The sequence below is a fragment of the Mastomys coucha genome, unplaced genomic scaffold (genome assembly GCF_008632895.1).
Source record: "Mastomys coucha isolate ucsf_1 unplaced genomic scaffold, UCSF_Mcou_1 pScaffold16, whole genome shotgun sequence".
NCBI classification, from domain to species: Eukaryota; Metazoa; Chordata; class Mammalia; order Rodentia; family Muridae; genus Mastomys; species Mastomys coucha.
The window spans coordinates 18,053,033-18,069,217 of record NW_022196898.1 but is presented as its reverse complement, the minus strand read 5'-3'; the positions used below and the strand labels follow the sequence as shown (position 1 = coordinate 18,069,217).

General features: G+C 39.2%; 1 protein-coding gene and 1 long non-coding RNA gene across 3 annotated transcripts in view; one reads left to right on the top strand and one right to left on the bottom strand.

The window, feature by feature from the left end:
* LOC116092976 (IQCJ-SCHIP1 readthrough transcript protein) overlaps positions 1-16,185 on the bottom strand; it is a 764,408-nt gene that overhangs the window by 310,429 nt on the left and 437,794 nt on the right. The gene's annotated exons all lie outside the window — the stretch shown is intronic.
* On the top strand, positions 5,239-6,680 carry LOC116092978. Its single transcript, XR_004119578.1, has 2 exons — positions 5,239-5,371; positions 5,704-6,680. It is a non-coding gene; the product is annotated as an uncharacterized LOC116092978 (long non-coding RNA).

Here is a 16,185-nt window from a genome sequence, read left to right as displayed (position 1 = left end):
AAAGTCTGAGAAAGGATGTCAGGGGGAGTGGGACAGGTCACCATTCCTGTAGGTGTGTAGGGACAGAGCTCAGCAGGACAACATTTGAGCAAGGGCATGGAGACCTTGTGCCAGTTGATTGCATATGTACTGGGGGAACAGTGATGAAGTACGTGTCCAGGTCCATTGTTCTGAGAGACAGCATCCAGGGGTGACAGTGAATGGGAAATGTGTCTGGAGTCAAGGCAAGTAAGGAGGCTAGGAGAGTAGAGTTTAGCATTCAAGGAGAGCTGTTCATCCTTTCCACAGAGCAATGACTCCCTAGCATGGGTGTGTGTCAGGGCTATTGAATACATGATATATGGAAGCTGAGAGTTTTTAACATTTCTAAAAAATACCCAGGACAGGCTACTGCTGGAATGTAGGGATTAAATTTGGAGGCTCCTTATTATCTAGAGCACAGTTTCACTAGTTTATATATTTCAAAATGAGTCAATTGTGTTTGCTGGGCAAAGTTTCATTATTTTGTATATCTCTATATATGCAAATTGCCTACAAAATTTGAAAATATGTCTCTTATATTTAAATAATTAGAATTGCTTTCTTTCTTCCACATATCTTGCATTTGTCACTAGGGAAAACATAACATTAATAATATAAATACTATCAAAATAATTATTTACACTATTAAACATTTTTTCTTGGTATAAACACAATGTATGTTTTGGTGGTGTTGCTAAGTACATGGACTCCTTCCCAGCATCCAACTTAGAAATCCTAATTCCAGGACATGATAGGTTCTTTCAGCATCCATAGATCAGCCTGATGGGTCTGTATTTGCCCCCATCTGTCCAATGGACTGGAGAGGAAACACAAGGTTTGACCTCAAACTCAGGATAGGTTAGAGACAACTATTACAATGTTTCTGATTTAAGCTGTTGGCTATGATGACAAAAGTTCTTCAGTCCCACTATAAATATATTTCAGTATTTTTACTGAATGAGAATTGTGAAAGACTTTGATACCAATATAAATTTGGGCCTTTTGGAATAATGTTAATACTAAAAGACTTTTCATGGTATGTTGGTTAGTTTTGGTCAACCTAACACAAACCTAGAGATATCTGAGAATATAGACCTTCAATTGAAGAATCACATTCTTCAGATTAGCCTATGGGCATGTCTGTAGGTCATTTTCTTGATTGCTAATTGATATTGAAGGGCCTTGCCCACTATGGGCAGAGCCATCCCTAGGCAGTTGGGCCTGAGCTGTATGAGAGAGGTAGTGAAGTGCTGTAGTTTGAATGAAAATGTACCCTCCAACCCCACATAGGCTTATGTGTTTACATATTTGGTCTCCAGTTCGTGAAACTGTTTGGAAAGGATCAGGGTATTTGGTTTTGTTAGGAGGGAATGTGGGAATGTGTTTCATTGGTTTAGAGATTTCAAAAGACTCATACCATTTCCAGGGTGATTTCTCTGCTTCCTGCTTGTGGACCAAGATATAAGTTTTTAGCTGTTCCTGCTGTCATACCTTTGCTCTCATTGCTGCAAATTCTAATCCAGTGAAATTTTTTCTTTTTTGTAAGTCATTTTAGTCATGGTGTTTTATCACAGCAAAGGAAAGGTAACCAATATAGAGTTGCTGACAGGAAGTGGGCTCCTGTTATGTGCTGTTGTTTGGAGGGATGTAGAAGACATTAGGACTTTGTAGGAAAGAAATTAAATGGTGTAACAGAGCTTAACAGATTCTCCTTATTGGTGCTTGGAAGACAGTAGCTATGTGGGCTATGGGGTTACTGAGGCCTAGTTCAAGAAGTTTCAGAAAGGGACAACATCAGCAACCGGGCTGGAGAGTTGTTTTTATGATATTCTGGCAAACAATGGTTGATGTTTTCCTTTGCCCTAAGACTCTGACCAAGGCAAAGCTAAAAGGTAATTGGGCTAACTTCTTAAGAGGAAGAAATCTCAAGACAACCTAGTACTGACTCTGTCATGTGGGTATGCAGTGCCCACATTGAAAAAGAGCAACTGGGGCAGAAAGAAATACAAGATGTACAGTATGAAGAGAAAAAGAACACCACTAGGAAATTTAGTGTTGGAGCCAGTACTTATGTTGAAAGAGTTGAGATTAAAGAAAGGCCTGCTCTAAATTGGAATAAAGAGAGAGATGCCCTCAGGGAGACTCCATCCACCTAAGCTTCTCACTTCAATATGTTTTCCTTCTAAAACGCAACAACAAAGACAATCTGCTGCAAATTTGGATCAAAGGTCACTGGCTCTATCCCAAGTGAGGAGCCAAATTTGGCAGGTACTGTCTATGTGATTTTGGCTTTAGAGTTACTAAGGATAAGTGAATTAAGGGATTGTGAAATCATCCTCCATGGTTTAAGAGAGCCACTGAAGCCAGGGAACATGTTGCAGGCTCATGGGCTCATGGCCCATGTTGCAGGGTAGTCCCTGCATGAAGGCCCCTAGAAGGTAAGAGGTCACATGAGATCATTGCATCAAGCTGTGAAAGTGAAGCTTGGATTGCACTGGAGACCCTAAAATGTTTGACATGCCAGAGCCATGAGATATATGCCAATGAAGTCTTGCACAGAACCAGCCTGAGAGTGAAGTGTATTGCAGTCACAAAGCTTGCTGTTTGGTTTTATAGAGGTTTATAATTAAGAGATGGTTTTAAGTCTCAGAAGAAACTTTGTACATTGAAGCATTGTTGAGAATGTAAATGACCATGTGGACTTTTGAAATTGGAAATAAATGCACTTTGCATTATGATATGGTCATGAGCCCATGAGCCTATAATGGCCAAGGAGTGGAATGTGGTGGTTTGAATGAAAATGGCCTCCATACACGGATATGTTTGAATACTTGGTCCCCAATGAGTAAAACTGTTTGGAAGGATTAGGAGATGTGGTCTTTTTTGAAGGAGATGTGTCACCAGTTTTAAAACTTGTGCCATTCCCAGTGTATGCTGTGCTTCCTGCTGTGGGTAGACACACGAGCTCCAAGCTACTGCTCTAGTGCCATGCCTGCCTGCCTGCTGCCATGCTCTCTGCCAAGATATGGATGGGCTTCTATCTCTCTGAGACTGTAAGCCCCAAATGAACCCTTTCTTCTAAAAGCTTCCTTGGTCATGGTGCTATATCACAGTGATAGAAAAAGTAACCAATACACTAAGCAAGCCAGGAAGGTGCTTCTGTTCGTGGTTTCTACTTCAAGCTCCTATCTTGGCATCCCTCAAAGATGGACCTGTAACCCTTTCTTTCCAGTATTGCTTTTGATCAAAGTGTTTCATCACAGCAACAGAGACTCTAAGACACTCAGACTCGCCTTATTCTCTTCTGTCAGAGCACATGGCTCTGCCACATCTCCAGAAGGAAAGATGAAGGACCCAGTGTGTCACACACAGCCATCTCCTCCTCAACAGGATGGCACCTGTGTCTTGAAAAAGAGGTAACTAATCGCTAGACTTCTGAATAATACAAGATTTTTGTGACTGCTTTTTAAAGAGAAGATGAAGTAGTGCTCAAAACCCAGAAATGCCCTAGTAAGTACTTGCTGTGAAGTACGAGTGTGAAGAATGTTAAGTGGAAAACAGGGCGGGGGGTGGGGTGGTGAAAGCCAGAATCAGATAACTTAATCACTGCAACACAAGATCTGCGGCGTGCGCAACCTACTGTGTATTTACTAGCTTTTGCAAATTAGATTGGAGCTTGATCTATAGGCTGGGCATGGACAATTATGTATTCCCTGGACACTTCAGAGAAGAGGTGCTCAGCCAGAGAATGGAGAGGCAACTGGCATGTTAAGAATGCAAATAATGAGGACACAAGAGCTCTGATGAGTAGAGAAGAGAACTCAGCAGTGATTGAAACCACACACAGACTAGTGGAATTATTTCCTTATGACACGTACCATTTCTTCCAGTGAGAAGTAGGGCTATACAATGTATTCAGTGACTGATTTCAGCACCTAGCTGATTAACGCCAAGGCTCAGGGGGATTTAAATTATAAAACAGTACCTCATATTTTGAAGCAATTACTGAAGCATTTTCACATGCATATCTTTCCTCAGCTTTCTCCAATGTCATGCTCTGGCTTTAAGGATAGCTCTCCCTTTTAGTTGATGGCAAGGTGGCTGCCTGCTATCCATGTTTGCAAAGCCCATGTCTTAGTTAAGCACCCCCTATAATGTTTAGCTGATGAAACACCTTTAATCCCAGCACTTGGGAGGCAGAGGCAGGCGGATTTCTGAGTTTGAGGCCAGCCTGATCTACAGAGTGAGTTCAGGACAGCCAGGGCTATACAGAGAAACCCTGTCTTGAAAACCAAACCAAACCAACCAACCAACCAAACAAACAAACAAAAAACCCCAAAGAACAACAACAACAAAATAAAATAAAAACAAAAGAAACAATGGCATATGACTGTCAGTGTTGTCTCCTCTTGACTACAACCACTGCAGGAATAGTCATCAATAATTTGGGCCACTTTGACTTTGTGTGTCTGACCACTCACAGCTCACTGTTAAGTTTGGTGACCGGAAGGTCACTAGACCTGTGGCTCTGCCACCTTGGTTAGAGTCTTTGTTATGTGTTACTATGAGTGATGTTGGGAGAGTCCCTTTCATCTCAGAAAAAAAAAAAAAGTGTTCTAGTGGTTTCCAGCTGGGAGGCTGTGGGCACATCAAATACAGCATTTAATGTAAATATGTTTTTACATCCTAAAGTGCTGTGCAGAAGTTTGGTGTCTGTGTGAATAGTATTTGAAGAGCAATATTATACATTTTTTTCCGGAAATATTGCCAGAGGGTATGAACATGCTTAAGTAAATGGAGTGTTTACATGTCAACAAAACACTGTATTAACAGTAAAAACTGAATTAAACACCTGGGAGATGTGCATAGCAAGTCAAAGCAAAAACTGAATATATATTTGCATCAGAAAATCATGATCACCAGCCATATTAATGAACATCAATTTGCATTTTACAAACTTACTTCAGATAAAATGAGTTATCATATGTTAAGAATAATGGCTTTGCCGGGCATGATGGGGATTGGGGTAAGTGGGTCTTTATGAGTTCAAGGTTAATGCTGGCCTACAATAGTTGTAACCCTCCTGGCTTGAGGCCTGCCTCTCATAACCATACCTCTCTGCCCACCTCCTACTATTTGCTACGTCTCGCTCCTGGTTCCAGTGACATCGGAAGTCCCACCTCTACAGAGACCAAAAGAAGCCGCTGATTGGGCCGGCATGCTGACGAACTTGTGGGAGGGGTTTTACCTCACCTATTCTACCTGTTGGCTTGTAACAAACAGGGCGTTAAATTGAAGATGGCTGAGCGATCAAAACTCCCGTCTAATTTTAAACCTTCCATGTGGACAGGTATACGTTTGGCCACCCTATATTCTCCCAAACTCTCTCTTACCATTGCTTTTCCTTCTAACTCCATTTCCCAGAATAACCCTTTCTTTAACGTTGGCGCTGGTAGCTAACAATAGTGAGTTTCAGAACGGTTCAAGCTGCATAGTAAGACCTACCTCAAAAGAAAAATAAGGGAATAAAAATAATATTGAATGAAAGAAAGAATAATGGCTATGAGTTTTGAGAGTTTTGAGAGTTTGAGAGTGGTCAATTTTGGTTGTAACTTGATTAGATCCAAGATCCACTAAAACACATCCCCAGACTGACCTATGAGGATATTTTCTCTTCCCTAGAGTCGACATCACCTTTCTGTAGTGATCCAGACATGAAGAAGGATGAGCAGGGCTGCTTTACCTGGCTGCCTTTCTTTTTATGTTGAATGCATCTACCTTATCGCTGCTACTGCTGCTGTGATCATCTGCCTACGTTGGAACCCAACTTCTACCTTTCTATATGCATGGAAGATCTGGGGCTATCTAGAAATCCTCCAGGCTGAGCTCGGGGAACCCTGTGGAAGATAGGAAGGAAGGGTTGCAAAAGCCAGAGGAGAAGTGGACATCACATCAAACCCCACAAAATCAACTAACCTGACTGGATTTGTAATCAAGGAGGCTGCGTGGGGCTGACCTAGGCCCTCTACCTATATGTTATGGTCAGGTAGCTTGCTCTTTTGGTGGGACTCCTTGTGGGACACTGGCAGTGGGGGCTGTCTCAGACTCTTGCTTGTTTTTAGAACCCTGGTCCTCTGGCTAGGTTGTCTAGTGCCTAGTATTACTGAAACTTGATATACCATGTGTGTTTGATATCCGTGGGAGGCCTGGAGGCCTCTTCTTTGCAGAGACATGAAGGAGGATGAGTGGATCTGGGGGAGGGGAGAAAGTATGGGAGGGAGGGTCTCAGAGGAGAAGAGGGAGGGTAAAACTGCAGTGGAGATGCACTATATGAGAGAAGAATAAAAGGTGCAAACAAACAAAAATAAATAAAAGTTAACTAACTAACTAACTAACTAACTAACTAACTAAATACTTTAGACCACAATTGCCAGAATGGGACTAGCTTCATGAACTGAGAGACCAGATTCTCAGCCTCTCCAGCCTGCTGACAGTCACTGTAGGACTATCCAACTTCTATTATGTCAGATAAGCTAATGAATTCCCTGTGTAATATATGCCAATTTATTACTTCTGTTACTCAAGAGACTCTTAACACAGACAGTATCCTTAAGAAGTATTTGCCATATGAACGCCACAAATGTATATAAAATTTAAAACATAGCACTGGGTATATTAAGGTTATTTTTTTTTTATTGATGCCACAAGCAATTGAGTTTTAAGTCTTGCTGGAGCACACATGGTTACATTTCAGAGTACAACTGTAAATAGAGCTCTTATTTCTGAGTTTTCAAATTGTTATTTTGTCAGATTATAAAATTATGCAAATTATCTAAAACAGTTGAAAAATCAGAGACTTTGCATTTGCATTGTTTTAGAAATCATACTCAAAATATTTTTAAATGTGGGTTGAGGAGATGGCTCAATAGGCTTTGCAAGGCACCCTGAGTTTAAATCCTTAGTTCTAAGTAAAAGCCAGATATAGTAGTGTGAGCATCTATAGTTTCAGAGTATCCCTACCTGGAGATGGAAAGAGATAGGAGAATTTCTAGATTCTCACTGGCTAGGCAGCCTGGAGGAGCAAAGAACGTGAGAAATACTGTCTCATCAAGGTGGAAAGGGAGGGCTGACCCTGCTGTTGTCTTTCAAGTATCACAGGCGCATTGTAGAGTGCACACGCACACACACACGCGCACACACACACACACACACACACACACACACACACACGAACACTCTCTCCAAATAAATAAATAAATAAACAAATATTTCAAAATGTGATGGTAAAAATTATATAAATATGGCCTATAATTCAGCTTTAATTTAAAAAGTAGTGATTTCTCCAGTGTGTGAAGATTATTTAGAGAGAAGATTATTTAGAGGAAATACATATTTCCTGTACATACATAAAAATTCATACAAAGAAAATAATATTAAATGAGCCTCATTTAAACAGGCTATAGCACAGTATTTTTTTAAATTTAAGTCTTTTATTTGGGATAATTGAAGATTTACATTCCTTGATTTATATGTCTCCCTCAGCCAGCTTTATTCTTGATTACTTAGCTAAACACTATGTTAAAATCCAAGAGATTTTATTTTTGCTTTAGAAACTGTTTTAAATATTTGAGTTCTTTTCCCTTTCCATTATGAGTTTTAGAATTATCTTCCAGGTGAGATAAAGGAAGGCTCTTTATGCAGACGTGTCTGACATCACAGGTTCAGGGCACACTGATGTCTGATGTTTGATACCACAGGGGGCACACTGATGTCTGAAGTCACTGTGGCGATGGTGATGGCACACTGGTTGCTTGTTGGCCAGTGTGGACTTTCTGGTTCCTTACTTGGTTTCCTGCAGCACTCTAATGTGGAGATCTGGACTCATGTGTTAGTATGATTAGGCCTGGATGGCTTTCTCAGCAGTATCAGACTACAGTAATGAGAATATTGTCTAAATATTACAAGTTTTCCATTGGTCAAAGAAATCAGATATCTGTTGAGATTTTCCTGCATCCATTGGTGTTTCTTGGCTCTCATTTTCTTTATCTTTAAGTCTGGAACTTATGGGGCAAGGAGGAAACCCTCCCCGAGAATCCATTGGTCTCAGTCACCCTGCCTTCTTTGCTTTATGGGTAATAGCCAGGATTGTTATGTGTACGCACAGCGAGGGAGAGACATCACAGCGTGCCTATCGTGTGTGCCCAGAAACAGAAGTTCTCCACACTAATTGTGATATTTGTCCATAAAAATGCTATCAGCATGGCTTAGTGTTAGGTGATAGGGAGAGCATGACTCACATCGAGAGGGTTTTCAGGTCAGAGGTGCGGTTTTTCAGACTGCCCTGATTTCTGTCTGTGAGATGTGGCACAATGTTATATTTGCTACAGTCTCCAGAAGCCCACGTGATTACAGAAAGCGCTTGTGGGAGTCCGGCCTTAGACTCTGTCGGCCACTAGTTCTGATTCTGAAGAGGAAAGCCATCTCACTGGAAGGACCAATTGACTTTCAGTCACAGTTTGAGTCAGGTGGAGACCAACAGGCCTTTACACTTCTCTCAGTTCCCTGTAAAGGAAGCCAGATCCTATTATTCTCAAAAAAATTAAACAAAGGTTATTTATAACCTTTCACATCACTGAGATTATGTCTTGAACAAGCAGAATTTCCACAGGAGTGAGCCCCTTCTCTCTAACCTTACAATTTTTGTTGTAAAAACACTCAGTACCATTTGTGGGGACATCCTTTATTTTATCTAATAAGTAGTCCATGAGACTTTTCAGTAGCTATGAGAACAGAGGCACGTTTTTCTATTCTAGATAGTCGAAGAGCTCCAATTCTAGCCCAGGCTTTACCATTCAGTTCAGCACATGCGTCTTGTGTTCATTCCTCTTGCCAGTTGGGACAAATTGCTGTCCAGTCATCTGTGAGTTCCAAATACAAGGCCAAGTGTGAAGCAGGATGTCTGTGTGGGCTCTGGAAATGCCAGTACTTAGAGATGCTTAATTAATAATTGTGACATGGTTATCCTCACAAATTCCTCCAACCGGAATCTTGGTAGAATCCTCAGGATAAAGTTGCTGTTTAATAGATGGAGAGATGAACGCATAGATAGGAGGATAATGTGCCCATGTATAATTTATGAATATGTAAATGCACCACATTGGTGGTATATTTAGACCATTGCAGAATCTTGAATGTTTTGAAATGTATAAGTTAGATCATGTGCCTCCAATACTCTCGAAAATTGGCCAGTTTCTGTTATTTTGACAAGCTAGTATATAGTTGCGTTTCTCAAATCTAAGTTTTATACTGTCGACAGGAAGTGTGGGGGCTGCAATAATATACATGCTTTTTCTTTCTTTCCCTTTGCCCTCATTTTCTGTGTCCTTACTTCCTCCAATGATCTAACCTCCAAGGTTAATGTTTAAGAAATGAAAAAAGGAAAACTCAAAGCTTTTAAATTGTGACTCTTAAATGAGATTTAAGTCAGGGTATGGATGCAGATGTTAGATTTAATGCTTAAGATTCATTTCAAGTCTTCAAGACCCAGCTCATATCTTTATGGTCATTTGAATGTGAAATGTCCCCTATGCTCTCATGCATTTGAATATGTTGTCCCTAGCTACTGACACTATTTGGAAAGGTGGTGGAACCTTTAGGAAGTGGGTCTCTGAGGGGCAGGCAGGCCTTGAAGCTTTATAGGTCGGCCCTAACTCCTGCTTATGCCCTGTTCCAGGAATGTGACCATCCAGTCTCCGGATCCTGCCACCAGATTTTCTCTGCTGGTTGTCATGTCCTCCCTGCCATGACGTACTGTATCCCTCTGCAACTGTGAACCCAAATCAGTCCTCTCTCCTTTAAGTAGCTTGTATCAGGGTATTTCACCACAGCATCCGAGAGTACCTGAGCTACTACCCTTCCTCCAAGGAGTGATCTCTATTTTTCATCACTTTGGTGTAAGAGGATCTTCACAGACTGGAGTCACTCCTTCCTGACTCATGGTTGCCAGTGTGCCTTTTACTTCCTATCTGGGATGGCTATCCCTGGTGTTTGTATCTGATTTCTCTACTATGTGAGCTCCTGGAGTCTAGACTGGTGCCAGTCATCCCACAAAAGTTTAGGTGGAGGAATTCCCCCAACATATTTGTATAATAAATGTAAAAATAGTTTTAAAAATTAAATTCTTCCAAAGGATACTGATAAGCCCTGCAGCTTAATTATGCTGTATTTGAACTGTACAAATCTGCTGAGGTTTTATCCCTCAAATTATCACTAACTATCTACCAAGGAATGGAGGGAACTGACTGAGGAGCATGACACAGCTCTTAAATTAGGGCCCAGGATTTTGGTTTTCTTTTATTCTTCCTCCTTTCTTCCCTCTCTCCCTTCCTTCCTTCTTTGGCATGCATGTGAAAGTCAGAGGTCACCATGTGAGAGTCAGTTCTCTTCTACCATGCAGATCCCAGTATTGAACTCAGGTTGTCAGGCTCAGAAACAAGCAGCTTTGTACACTGAACCATCTTACCAATTCCTGGATTGTTTATAGTCTGAAATATTTATAGTCACAAGGTCTTTGGACACTCTATTGAATCTATATGAAAGTCAGACTTAGGGCTGGAAACATAGCTTCATGATAGAGTGGCTGCCAAATGGTCCCAAAGCCCTGGGCTCATGTTCCACCACCACAAAAAACCCAAAACCAAACAAAACAAATGTTAAAAATGCACTGAGTTCTTAGGCCCAATGCTGGGCATTGTGATATTGAACTAATAAGATTGTGAGTTTCTTCTTCCTGAATCCACTTATGCAGTACGGAAGGGACAAGGATAACCCACGTGGGTTATCCAGAACACACAAATACTGTACTAGGCAAGATGCCCATCCAAATAAAAATCCATATCCACATGGCCTTGTCAATGATCCTTGAGATGGGGACCTCATGCTAGATTACTTGGAGGATCAAAATACAACCATAGACATCTTTATAAGGAGGGAGGTGAGGCAAGAGGAGGAGACACCACAGTAGAGGTGAAAGAGGTAGAGGTAAGAGATAAAGAACAATCTGAAGACTCTGTTGACATCTATGAGACTCTGAAGATTGCGGCAAAGACCATAGAACAGATGACACAGGTCGCCTGCAGATGCTACAAAAGGAAGAAAGAAAGAAAGAAAGAAAGAAAGGAAGGAAGGAAGGAAGAAAGAAAGAAAGAAAGAAAGAAAGAAAGAAAGAGGGAAAGGAAGAAAGAAAGAGTCTTTCTTAGATTCCTTGGTGACTTCCAGTACTGTAAGAGGGTGAATCTGTATTGGTTTAAGCCATTTAGTTTACAATAATTTGTTAGAAAATTTGTGGTTAACTACTATAAAAATATTACAGTATACATACATATACTGTAAAATCTTACATACACAACTGAACATTTTCTACTAGTCATATTAAAAGAAAATAATAACAGTAAAAATTAATGTAGTTACATTATTAAATTCAATATGTTCTATTATATAATTTATTTTAATATAAATTATTTATATATTTTTGAGAATTCATGCAAGTAGGTAACATGTTTTTATTATATTTAAACTTTCATGTACATTACTCATTTTTAAATGAGCATGTAATTTAATATACTTCCTTTTTGTTAACTTTCAAAATCTCACTATACACTTGATGCTTACTGCACAGTTCAAATTTTTCCAGCCAGTTCAAATATTTGGTTGCTATCCGTGGCTGGTAGTTACAATATGAAACATCCTGGACATTGGCCTTTCAATCACAGTCCATTTGATCCCACATCTCCTGAGTGATCTACAGCATTAACATCTTCTGAGTGATCCTTCTTCCTATCGAATGCCACAAAGCATTGCTCTCTGAAGACTTGATAAAACTTCTGCTTTCCACCTTACCTGTCAAAAGCTCCTTGAATATTTGTTTCAGATGTCTCATTTCCAAATCATCAACACTTTTGAGGATTTCTTTGTAGAGTTTTAACTACTGTTGGGAAAATTCAGAATTTTCCTGGGAGAATTAATTCTGCTCCATTTTTGTAATGAATGACTCTTTATGCAGTAATTTGATATTTGGTCCAGCTACCCCCAGGGTAGAGTGGATATGAGACTACTTAAAAAGTTAGCTACTCACTGAGTAGATCCTTAGTAAAACCTGAGGACATGTCACAAGCCACCTCTTTTCAATAATGGCACATAGAGCTCATGCAAAATGTCTGACACATCTCAAAATGCTGATCCTGTGACAGGGCAAGACAGTACAGAGGTTCCTCCATTTTTGTATTCTTTTTGTTTTGTTCGCTTGTTTTTGTTTTTGTTTTTCAAGACAGAGTTTCTCTGTGTAGCCTTGGCTACCCATCCATACTCTGTAGCTCATTCTGTAGACTAGGCTAGCCTCAAACTCACAGATAATGCCTGCCCCTGTCTCCCAAGTGTTGGGATTAAGGGTAAGCGCCACCAGTGCCTGGCTTTCATCTTGTATTCTTGTTGAGGTCATTTCAGGTTTAACTAGAATTTGATCTCCTTGATGGAGAATATGGTGGAAAATAACCCAACTCTATTTTAGGAACCCAAGGACAAGATGGCCCAGATAACATATCTTAGCTTCTGTTAAACAGCTTGCTTGCACAAAACTCCCTTAGCAACTGCCGATATTAGAATGTATCTTTTTTTTTTTAACTTTAAAAACCTCTTATGCTAAACATTTAAAGCTACCCTTGAGTCTCCAATACCTGAAAGTAGTGTCGTCCTGCTGGAATAAAGACTTTCAAGTGGCTATAAACTGTGTGTGAATGTTCATCTCTGGAAGGCTCTTCATAACAATCCTAATGCCTATTCATACACATGTGTTATCACTACTGAGAAGGCTAAGGCATGTGTTATCTCCTTAATTATTTACAGTAACCAATGTTTTTGGCTTGGAATTTTATGATTTTTCTCACTTTGAGTTGGGAGCTTATTAATACAATCAACAGTAAACTTAACACAGTAAACATGGGTACTCCAAAAGGATAGAGGAATCATTTGACAAAACTAATACCACTAAAACATCAGCAACTGGGTGAAATAAGGAGATCTGAGTATAAACCTAGAAAGCTCAAGGGCCATCTTTTCCTTTCCACACATTTTTTTTTCACTCTGTTGTTTGAGGGGGAGGAATTTGGAAAGGAATCCTCAGCTGGCAGTAGAGACAAGTAAGTTCTATAATATTTTACTGTAAAAACAGTGCACAAGGAGAATGAGAAGGAATGAAAAGGATTTCTCTCTCTCTCTCTCTCTCTCTCTCTCTCTCTCTCTCTCTCTCTCTCTCTCTCTCTGTGTGTGTGTGTGTGTGTGTGTGTGTGTCTGTGCCTGTATGTGTCTGTGTGTGTGTTTACCACAGTAGGAGAGCTTGAGGTATTTTTAAACTATGATGAGACAGCATAGACTACTCAGGCCAATGAGATGTCTAATGAGTACAAGGACTTTTTGCCAAGCATGATGACTGGAGTTCCATCCAAAAGATCCATATATTGGAAGAAAAGAGTCAATTCCCATCAGTTATTTTCTTATCTCCACACATATTCTATGGCATTCATGCCTATGTGCTTGTACACACTCACACACATACACACACGGCAAAATGTAGAGTTTTGGTTTGGGACACAACATAGTCTGGTCTTATGTGGGTACTTTCTAGTTACAAAGCTTTTAGAAAGCAGATATCATGCAAGGGCAAGGGTTTATCTAACAAACACCCCAGGAATGGAAGAGAAGGTCAGGAGCCAAAAGCCAGGATGATCAGTAAGCAGCTTTTAGGGTGTTGTCTTTTGGCAAATAGAAAAAATCACTTAAAAAGACATCCATGAGTAGGGTCAGTGGGAAGAAAGAAGCAAACACTTTCCTCAACCTTTCTTAATATATGAAATTGAGATTTCTTTATAAACCTGGAATAATAGTTCAAGAAATGTCAAATTCTAGTCCTCTATCAGATGTGGAGTTGATGAAAATCTTTTCTCATTCTGTAGGCTGCCATTTCTCCTACTGATAGTGTTTTTTGATTTATAGAAGCTTTTCAATTTCATGAGGTCCCATTTATTAATTGTTGACTTCAGTGTTTTACTATAGGTGTTCTGTTTGGGGAATTGATCAACTTGTCTGTTTTTATGCCAATTCCTTGCAGTTTTTATTATGATGTAGTAAAGCATGAAATCATGGATGGTGATGCCTTTGGAAGTTCTTTTATTGTTTAAGATTATTTTGTCTATCCTAGGTTTTTGTTTTTCCATACAAAATTGAATATTTTTCTTTCAAGATCTTTAAAGAATTGTTGGAATTTTGATGAGGATTGCATTCAAGCTGTAGATTGCTTTTGGTAAGATGGCCATTTTTACTATGTTAATTCTACTGATCCAAGAACATGGGGGAACTTTATATTTTCTGTTATCTTCTTTAATTTCTTCCTCCAGTTGACTTTTCTGTCATAAAAGCCTTTCAGTTGCTTGGTTATAGTTACTCCAAGATATTTTATATTATTTATGGCTATTTTGAAGGGAATTCATTCCCTAATTTCTTTCTTAGCTCATCTTTAATTTGTATATAGGAAGACTACTAATTTTATTTTGAGTTTAATGTTGTATACAGCCACTTCACTGAAGATGTTTATCAGCTTTAGGAGTTCCTTGGTAGAATTTTTGGAGTTGCTTATGTCAAATCATTTACAAATAACAATACTTTGACTTTTTCCTTTCCAATTTGTATCTTCCTGATCTCCTTCAGTTGTCTTATTGTTCTAACTAAAATTTCAAGTACTATACTGAGTAGATATGGAGTGAGTGGACAGCCTTGTCTTGTCCCTGATTTTAGTGAAATTGCTTTAAAGTTTTCTCCATTTAATTTAATGTTGGCTATAAGCTTGTTGTATATTGTCTTTATTATGTTTAGGTATGTCTCTAGTATCCCTAATCTCTCCAAGACTTTTATCATGATGGAGTGTTGGATTTTGCCGAAGGCTTTTTCAGCATCTAATAAGATGATCATGTGTTTTTTCTTTCACTTTGTTCATATGGTGGATTACATTGACTGATTTATGTATGTTGAACCATCCCTGCATCTCTGGGATAAAGCCTGCTTGATCATGATGGAGGATGTTTTTGATGTGTTTTCAGATTTGGTTTGCAAGTGTTTTGTTGAGTATGTTTGTATCTAGTTCATACGAGAAAATGGTCTGTAATTCTCTTTCTTTGCTGAATCTTTGTGTGCTTTGGATATCAGGGTGACTGTGGTCTCGTAAAATGAACTGGGAATTTTTTGTTTGTTTCTGTTTTGTGGGATAATTTCAGGAGTATTGGTGTTAAGTCTTCATTGAAGGCGGGGTACTTTTTCATGGCTATTTCTTTAAGGGTTATAGGTTTATTCAAGTTGTTTATCTGGTCTTGATTTATTCAAAATATGCAAATAACACAGAAATGTAGACATTAATAAACCAAATAAACCAATTAAAAATATTTTTTTCAAATTCTCAGAGAATTCTCAATAGGAAAGTCAAATGGCTGAGAAATGGTCAACATCCATAGTCATCAGAGAAAAATATAAATCAAAACCAAATTGAATTTTCATCTTACACCTGTAACAATGGCTAAGATCAATAAAACAAGTGACAGCACATGTGGAACAAGGGGAATACACCTTCACTGATGGCGGAAGTGCAAACTTATACACCACTATAGAAATCAAAGTGGCAGTTGCTCATAGAATTGGGACTCAATACACCTGAAGACCTAGCAATACCACTTTTGGGCATATACTCAAAAGATGCTCCATCCTACCACAGGAGCACTTGTGTTAGGATACTTGACTATGTTCATATTGGCTTTATTTTTAATAGTCAGAAACTGGAAAAGACCTAAATGTCCCTTAACCAAAGAATGAATCAAGAAAATGTGGTGCATTTATGCAATGCATTATTATTCAGCTATTAGGAAAAAATAATATTGTGAAATTTGCAGGCAAATTAATAGAACTGAAAAAAAAATCTTAGTGAGACCACCCAGACCCAGAAGGACAAACATGATATGTAGTCACTTATAAGTTGATACTAGCTATTAAGTAAGAATAATCCCCCTTTTAAGGAGGAATGAAATGTCCACCTTTTGGTCTTCCTTCTTCTTGAGTTCCTTGTGGAAT